This window comes from Ursus arctos, unplaced genomic scaffold (assembly GCF_023065955.2).
Source record: "Ursus arctos isolate Adak ecotype North America unplaced genomic scaffold, UrsArc2.0 scaffold_5, whole genome shotgun sequence".
Taxonomy (NCBI): Eukaryota; Metazoa; Chordata; class Mammalia; order Carnivora; family Ursidae; genus Ursus; species Ursus arctos.
In genome coordinates this window covers 20,575,241-20,585,254 of record NW_026623067.1, presented here as the reverse complement: position 1 = coordinate 20,585,254, position 10,014 = coordinate 20,575,241, and the positions used below count along the sequence as shown (strand labels likewise).

Sequence of the window (10,014 nt, the reverse complement as noted above, 5' to 3'; positions counted from 1 at the left end):
GGCCAAGTGGATGTCCTTTGGAGAAATGTCTGTTCATGTCTTCTGCCCATTTCTTGACTGGATTTTTTTTTTTTTTGGGTGTTGAGTTTGATAAGTTCTTTATAGATCTTGGATAACAGCCCTTTATCTGTTATGTCATTGGCAAATATCTTCTCTCATCCCATGGGTTGCCTTTTAGTTTTGTTGACTGTTGCCTTTGTTGTGCATAAGCTTTTTATCTTGATGAAGTCCCAATAGTTCGTTTTTGCTTTTGTTTCCCTTGCCTTTAGAGACATGTCTTAAAAGAAGCTGCTGTGGCCGAGATTGAAGAGGTTACTGCCTGTCTTCTCCTCTAGGATTTTGATGGATTCCTGTCTCACATTGAGGTCCTTCATCCATTTTGAGTTTATCTTTGTGTATGGTGTAAGAGAATGCTCCAGTTTCATTCTTCTGCATGTCACTGTCCAATTTTCCCAGCACCATTTATTGAAGACACTGTCTTTTTTCCATTGGATATTCTTTCCTGCTTTGTTGAAGATTAGTTGACCACAGAGTTGAGGGTCCATTTCTGGGCTCTCTATTCTGTTCCATTGATCTATGTGTCTGTTTTTGTGCCAGTACCATACTGCCTTGGTGATCACAGCTTTGTAATATAGCTTGAAGTCAGGCATTGTGATGCCCCCAGCTTTGGTTTTCTTTTTCAACATTCCCCTAGCAATTTAGGGTCTTTTCTGGTTCCATACAAATTTTAGGATTGTTTGTTCCAGCTCTATGAAAAATGTTGATGGTATTTTGATAGGGATTGCACTGAATGTGTAGATTTCTCTGGGCAGCATAGAGACTTTTAACAATGTTTATTCTTCCAATCCATGAGCACAAAACATTTTTCCATCTCTTTGCATCTTCCTCAATTTCTTTCATAAGCATTCTGTAGTTTCTAGGTACAGATCCTTTACCTCTTTGGTTAGGTTTATCCTAGGTATTTTATGGTTTTGGGTGCAATTATAAATGGGATCGATTCCTTAATTTCTCTTTTTTCAGTCACATTGTTAGTGTACAGAAATGCAACTGATTATTTTTAATGTGGTCATATTTTATATACATTTCTGCAACTTTAAGGTAACAATACATCATGGAAATTTATGCTAGTCAATGGGTAAAACTCTAACCTACTCCTTACAGTGAATGGATAACATTCTGTACAATGGATGTACCACAGTTTATCCAATCATTCTCCTCTTTAATTGGCATTAATTCCATTCCTAATTTGTTGTCAATGCCAACTGTATAGCACTAAACACATGTGCACAAGTCCGTAACATTATACTTTATTTAGAATAGATTCACAAGAGCCTTATTGCTGGGTCAAGGTTTATATGTATATTTAAATTTTATAGATCTTACCAAATTGCTCATTTAAAAGGATATAATAACTCATATTTCTACTACAATCACATGAGTGTACACTTTTCCCCAGCATCCATGCCAGCAAAAGGAATTATCACTAATTTAACTACCTGCCGATCTCATGGAGGTGAAATGAATGCTCACTGTTACTTTAATTTTCATTTCTCTAAATACAATGAGACTGAGTATAAGTTTACTGGCCATTGTCTTTTCCACAGTTTTTTTTATATTCATTGCTCTTTTTTTCCATGGGATTATTTATCTTTTTTCCATTATTTTTTAAGAACCACTTTGTATTTTGTACTTTATTGATTTCTCCATTCACCTCTCATATATTATGCGAGTAAATTTCCCAATATATTTCTTAAGTTTTGATGTTGTTTATGATATCCTTGGCATGCAAAAAGTACATATGCAATGCATACAGTCACATATATCTATTCGCATACATCTATCTTTTTCTTTATAGCTTCCAAATTGCCAGACTTTGTAAAAGGTCTCCTCAAATATTCAATTACAATATATTGTCTTTTCTCCTCTCTTCCTCAACTAACAAAACCAAACCAGATTCTAAATATGCATGTCTTACCTCTATAATCTCAAGGCATCTCATACAGAGAAATTTAGCTCGCTGTCAACACTCGGCCCTCTCACAAGATCAGGAAGCCTTGTATCTCAACCCCCACTGAAAGTATCCAGGGATTTACCTGGGAGTTATTTTGCTACCTAGATAGTATTTCCAACATATTATTTTATTTCTGAGTTTACCTGATAAAAAATATTATTGAGAGTCAACCTTAAAAACCCTTGGGCAAAGAATTCAATATAAATTTTGGCTTAATAAATAAACCTTGGAAATTATTAATAATCAAGTGAAATTGCTTTCTGTTATATTAAAATATTCTAAACATCTTTTCAAATTGTGGTTAAAAAAATACATCTCCAACACAATTTCCCATTAGAAGGGCCACATGAATGTCTAAGGCCACCAACTGCAAGGACAGGAAGTATGGCGGAAGAGAAGTTGCAGTAGAAAGAGACAGTGATCTCAATCAAATGTGGTTAAAATAGCCTACTATCTCGAACTACGAATGCATATGACCATCTGAGTCACTGCTAGCGCATCTCCAATGTAAGCTTAAGCTTCTCTGACTTCACAGTAAACCATACTTTGGTGATCCACCACATTTCTTTCTATACACTTATTCTAAGAGAATAGAAATTACCCACCAGAATAATTAATTACTCTAGAATGATATCTATGTTACCATGACCTCCTCTTCCTGTGGAGTCCAGAAACCCCTGATCCTGGTGCCCTCCTGCCCTAAACCTTCCCCTACAATCAGTGTACAATCTTCTCTTCACAGATCTATCTCAGCATCAGCCACGGGAGTTGATGCATTTCATTTCAGTTTTTATGAGAGATTTTTTTCTTCTGAATGGGGTAAGCTATGTATCTTCAATCTCCATCCAGGGAGAGTAACAGATGTTCTGCATAAAATGGATCAGGTCCTAAAGGTGCATGTGCACCAAAAGATAGATACATGTATGTCCAAAAGTAAGCACTGGGGTTGTGTCCAGCCGAGAATGAAGTACTACTGCTCGTCAGCAAAGTCAGCCTTCACTATCCTTTCCCCCTTAGGAAACTGAATCTACCTGCTCAGGCATTGATTCCAGAGTCTCCACATGCCAGGGTCTTTCTTTGATAGCTCCTAGTTCACAGTACCTCAAACTTCATACTCTCCCGGGCTCTCTTACTCCATTGAAATGGTAGCTTGCCCTGACTCTGCGGCACACATGCACCAGTGGATCTCCAGGTTGGAAAAGACCAGGCAACAAGCTATACAACTGAAGCACATCTCCGTGGTCCTCAATCAGCTGGGAGTACTGCTCCCAGCACTCTCTGATCTGCCTAGTAAAGTATTTGTGTGTTTCCCCTAGTCACAGATCAGAACCTCACATGCCTACAGGGATCTGATGGAGTAATGTAAGTGACTGACCCTGGCAAGGCGTAAGAAAAAAATCAACCACCAAATATTTTCAGTAACGTATTTAGAAATGTACTGGTAAACTAGCTCTCTGGAAAGAAAACAAAACAAATGAACAAAAACCTGACTTCCATTTTCCATGGTGTAAATATTCCTACCATTGGCTATTTACAAACTACCAATGGTTAACAACTAGGTCAAGACATCATGCTAAGTGAAACAACCCAGTACAGGATAAATACTGCATGCTTCAATTTACATGAGATATCTAAAAATTCAAACTCATAGAAATAGAAAGTAAAATGCTGGTTACAAGGGGCTGGGAGAAGGTGGAAATGGAGAGTTATAGGTCAATAGGTATAAAGTTTCAGTTATGCAAGATGCATAAGTTCTAGAGATCTGCTGTAGAGCGTTGTGCTCAGAGTCAATAATAATGTATTTTGCACTTTAAAAATCTGTTAAGACCACAGATCTCATTTTAAATATGCTTACTGTAATTAAAAAAAATCGTGAATATTTAAAAGTTGGTCCAAAACAGAGCATAAACTGATTCTAGCACACCAATCAAAATACAATTTTAGCACCTAAAACAATATATAATATACATACCTTAGATTATATTGTCAAATCTAAATCTAAAAACTAAATGTTGGAAAGTGCAAAAATTGTTTATCAATTACTTGTGGTTATTGGGTCCTGTTGCCTATGTACATGAAAAACAAAATCTGTAATTTTTGTGTGCTAAGATGGTGTCATCCATCTTATATTTCACAGTGTCATGCACGGCACACAACTCCTTCTTACATCTGTTAAATGGCAAAATATTTAACTGTACTCGGTTTCATAACATTACACTATGTCTGTTTACCTGTATACTTCTAAACTTTAATAGATCATTGCATAATGGTCCTAACATTGGGTAACATCTCTTAAAAATTTATAAAACGCTTAGGGGCGCCTGGGTGGCACAGCGGTTAAGCGTCTGCCTTCGGCTCAGGGCGTGATCCCGGCGATCTGGGATCGAGCCCCACATCAGGCTCTTCTGCTATGAGCCTGCTTCTTCCTCTCCCACTCCCCCTGCTTGTGTTCCCTCTCTCGCTGGCTGTCTCTCTCTGTCGAATAAATAAATAAAATCTTTAAAAAAAAATTTATAAAACGCTTAAATTCAAATGCAGTATCAAATTTCCCTGCAGTTCAATAACTTCAATTCACACGTCTTCCTTTACCCCAATACCGTAAATTGAAACAATCTAATTGAATAATGCAGTTCATTTTTTAAGCTTAGATATTAAAGAACATTTTGAGGAGTCTATACTTCAACTTTCAAATTCTGCATATTTACTGCAGGTTACTTTCTTTCCTGGTCACTGGAATCATGGAAAAGGGGCCAAAACTCTCTGTCATCAAATGATTTTCCCAATGATGGTTTCATTAGGAATTTATAAATGCTGCCTTTTTTTTAATTCATAAAATTTATTCACTAGAGAATTTTTAAATTGATAGCAACACTCAGCAGCAAGTACAAAGAGTTCCCATGTACCTCCTTTCCCCACACCCCCAACCTCCTGCACTACTGACATCCTTTCACTATGATGGTACATTTGTTACAACTGATGAACTGATTTGATACATTTCACATGTTTTTGAATAACTATTTTTGAACACTTTTTCAGAGAAACATCAAACTTACTGAGATGGGTTTTTAATATAAACTAAAAGCCCAAGTCTTTCCTTCAGTCTTCAATGTAAGCTGAGGCAAGGATGTGCCCTAAGATGATATGAACAAGTTCATTTCTCCAATGGAACAATCTCCTGACAACAACCTGGATAAATCATGACTGCCATAGTCAACAGTAAATTCACTGACAAAGGTGCTAAAATGCCCATGTCTTGAACATGAGAAAGCCCTAGAGTTTATACTGTTTGTTACCACACCCATGATACATTCCAACTTTTAGCCTAAAAAGATTTCTGTTAAATACTGCAAAAATTAACTTAGCTCTTTGTCCTTGCAAATGTTACTATCTTAAAGTTTTGAATTAAGTCAGGTGTTATCACTAATTTTCATAGGAAAACCATATCTAACATGTTTGTTAATTTTGCAGCTTTTTCTGTACAAAGAAATAACAAAATTATACTGTTGAAGGTTATATGAGTTCAACGTACAAAAGTATTTTATTCACATCAAAATTCTCATCTAAGACGGCAAGCAATTATGGGTAAAGATGTAATATATAGATACAGACACTCACAAGATGCAATAATCAATAATAACAAACTACCTAACTCTTTTATGCTGTTTTTCATATAGATCTCTTCCTTCATGAACAATTCCTGGTTAGACTTAAAATCATGAATTATTTTACTACTTAAAATACATAACTTCCACTCTACTAACAGAAAACCTATATATAATCAAAATCTATAAAAAAACTTGATGCCTATTTTTTCCAGTGAATCTGTGACTTTCAGTTCTGCCCAAAATGAAGTACAAGACCTGAATTTACAGTATAAACTAAAAAGATAAGAACCTGAACAAAATATATGAAACAAAGGTTTTAAAGACATTGAACACTGGGCTATGAAGAAGACATGAGAAAAAGAATCTGTCTGTGATTGTCCCTATTGATTTCCTTGAGAGAGTTTACAGGCTGAAGCACAGGGAACAGAATCTGGGGTGGGCCTAGAATGTTCTCTGAGATGAGAAGACTTGTCTGATAGACCAGGAAAACAAAGACACTAAATTTCACAGAGCAGGGTATCAAAGAGAAGAGGTATAAACAGAGAAAACTCCAGAGATTTTCATGAAAATTCCATTCAGTATTAAGCAGAGTTTGCATGTGATGAGACTACCAGAGAGTAAGGGGAAAAAATACAACTGAAAGATTAGAGAAAACAAGAATAGACACTCACAAAAGACTAAGAATAAAACCTATTACCAAGAGCAAGACTGGAAAAACCTCATAATTCATGGGGGCATTGGGTAGAAGACTGAGAACAGTCTTGCCTCAGATGCAGAAAATAATTATCCTGAGGCTAAATGTTATGCTGGTACTGCCCAATAAATAATAAAGACAAGATCAAAGAATCAAACTTTATTCAAATAATTTAACCACATTCCAGAACAAAATTCAACTATAAGAATATAAAATGTTCAAGCACTCCACAAGGTAAAAAATCGCAATGTCTGGCATCCAGTCAGAAATTAGCAGGCCTAAGAAGTGAGAAAAAAAACTACACATAAAAAGCAAAAACAAAAACAAAACAATCAATCAAAACTGACTCAGTGCTGACACAGATGATGGAATTAGCAGACCAGAACATTAAAATGGATATTATAACTGCATTCCAAAAAGCCAGAAGACTGAACATGATAAGTAAAACCTCAAAGGTATAAAAGAGATCAAACTGAATTTATGATTAAAACTACAAGGAGATTAATGAGATGATATAAAAGTAGGCCATCTGAGAGGAGATATGCACTTGGTAGGATTAATAGCAGATTACATATTGTAGAAGAAAATATTAGTGAACTAGAAGATAGAGCAACATAACCAATCTCAGTGCTCACTGTGGCAGCACACATTCTAAAACTGGAACAAGAGAGAAAAGATTAGCAGAGCCCTGCACAAGGATGACAAGTAAATTCGTGAAGCATTCCATATTTTTAAAGATTCATAAATACAGGGTAAAAAATGGTAGATGCCAGAGGAAAGTGAGTGGGGCAGGCGATGGATGAAACAGGTGAAAGAGATTAAGAGGTACAACATATCAGTTACAAAATAGTCATGGGGACGAAAACTACAGCATAGGGAATATAATCCATAACACTGGAATAACGTTGTATGGTGATAGTAAACTGCACTTATGGTGAAGGCAGTGTAATGTACAGAAATGTCAAATTATTATGCTGTACAGCTGAAACTTATATAACATGTATGTCAACTACACTTCAATTAAAAAATTAAAATTAAAAAAATAATCCCAAATGAGAACCAGAAAAAAAAATTTTAAAGACTTAAAGACAAAACTCAACAGAGCATCATTGACCTGTGGGATAATATGAAGTGGCATAATATATGCACAATTAGAGGCTTCCAAGAAGGGGGAAAGAGGACAAAAAAAGATAAAAATCTCCAAATCTGACAATAACTAAACAAGTAAAGCTTAACAAAACCTAAGCACAAGAAACATGAAGAAAACTACATAAGGATGCAGTATGATCTAATTGCTCAAAAACAGTGATAAAGAGAAAATCTTAAAAGCACTAGGAGAAAAAGACACACTACACAGAGAAGAACAAAGAAAGGAATAACAACAGACTTCTTATCAGAGACAGTGCAATATCTCTAAAGTATTTTAAGAAGTACTTTAAAGTATTTTAGTACTGTCAACCTAGAATTTTATGCCCAAACTATCTCTCAGAAAGGAGATGAAATAAATATCTTTTCATTCAGACATACAAAAATTGAAATAATTAATTTGCTACAGACCTGCACTGTGACAAATGTTAAATGAAGCCCTTTAAGCACAGGAAATTTTATCGGATGAAAATGTGTAATTACACAAAGGAATGTAAACACACCAGAAATGGTAATTTTGTGAGCATATGTAAGATTTTTCCTACGATTATTTAAATATTTTTAAAAGAAAATGATTTAAACAAAGACAGTAAGAATGTAGTGAGGGCTTTACAGCATTTATGTGTCAGTGAAATGTACGACAACGATAGCGCAAATGCCAAAAGGGAAAAATAGGAAAATACTGTTCTAACGTCCTTACGCTATATGTGAAGTGACATAACTATCTCCTGGTGGTAGACAATGATAAGTTTTAGATGTGTGCTACAAACTACAAACCAACTTTGCAATAGTGCAGTAAAAGATTATATCTATTAGGACAACAAAGGCAATAAGATAGAATTATAAAAATAATCAATCAGTCAAAAAAAAGGCAGAAAAGAAGAAAAGTTTGGTCAGTGGGGGAGAAAAGACAGGAAAAATAAAAAAAACAAGTAGGAAGGTGATCGATTTAAACCTCATTATATTAAAGACCACATTAATAAAGGAATACTACGAACAACTTTCTCTAAATAAATTTGACAATTTAGGTGAAATGGATAAATTCTCTGTAAAACACAAACTACCAAACCTCACTCAAGAAAAAAAAATAGAAAATCTCAATAGCTCAGTATCTATTAAAGATACTGATTTATAGCTAAAATCCACCAACAAGGAAAATCTCCAGACCCAGATCACTTTACTGGTGAATTCTATCAAACATTTAAAGAAGAAATAATACCAATTCTACACACACACACACACACACACATACACACACACACAATAGAAAAGGAAATATTTCCCAACTCATTTATGAGTATAGGATTAACCTGGTATCAAAAAAAAAAAAAAAAAAAAACAGAAAAAAACACTACAAACCAATTTTCCTGATTCATATAGATTTAAAAATTCCTTACAAAATGTTAGTAACTAGAATCCAAATTAGTTTTTTAAAGGATAATATACTATAACCAAGTAGGCTTTATACTACATTTTTGGTTTAATATTCAAATAGCAATCTACATAATTTAACAACTAATATAGTAAGAAAAAAAATACTCTTATTTTAATACATGCAGAAAAAGCATTTGACAAAATGCAAGATGCATTAATGATAAAATCTCTCAACAAATTAGGAATAGTAGGTAACATCCACAAACTGATGAAAAGCATCTTTTTTAAAAAAATCCTATACTCGTGTCAGACTTAATGGTGAAAGTCTGGTTACTTTCACCTTAAGATTCAGAATGAGGCAAGGACATGCATTATTACCACTTCTTTCAACACTGTACTGGAGGTCAGAACCAATGTAATAAAAAATGAATTAAAAGCATATAGATAATGAAAAGAAAAAATAAAACTGTCTCTGCTTAGAGATGATATGATTATTTATGAGGAAATTAATGGAGAATCCACAAAACAACGACTAAAAGTAATTAAGTGAATTTAGCAAGGGCATGGAATACAAGTTTAATATATTAAAAACCAACTGGACCTTTGTACATTAGAACAAAAAAATTGAGAAATGAAATTTAAAAATCAATTCCACACACAGTAACAACAAAAACCCCTAGAGTATTTATGATCAAATCAAACAGAAGATATCCAGATGTATACACTAAAAACTAAAAAATACTGTTGAGCAAAAATAAAGATAACCTAAATAAATGGAGTGATATATCATGCTTATGTGTATAAGACTCAATACTGCTTAAGAGGCCATCTTTGCCAAGTTGATTGACACATTCAGTACAATCCAAATCAAAATTTCAGCAGTAGCAGTATTTGTGTGTGTAGAAAATGATAAATTATTTTAAAATTTTTATAAAAATGCAAGGGATCTAGAATAACCAAACATATTTTAAGACAGAAGAACAAAGCGCAAGGACTCCCCCTTCCTGATATCATCAGTAATTATAAAACAACAGTAATCAATCTATTAGGGTCCTGCCAAAGAGATAAATGCATCATTAATAGAACAGAAGGGTCACAAACAGTTCCACAAATATATGTTCAAATGACGTGAAATAAATGTGTCAATGCAATTCATTGGGGAAATAAAGGTTTTTCCAACAAAT

General features: G+C 34.3%; 1 non-coding gene across 1 annotated transcript; it reads left to right on the top strand.

The window, feature by feature from the left end:
• Positions 1 to 6,937: 6,937 nt before the first annotated feature.
• On the top strand, positions 6,938 to 7,043 carry LOC113261961 (U6 spliceosomal RNA). The gene has a single exon (XR_003318567.1). It is a non-coding gene; the product is annotated as a U6 spliceosomal RNA (small nuclear RNA).
• The last annotated feature ends 2,971 nt before the right edge of the window (positions 7,044 to 10,014 follow it).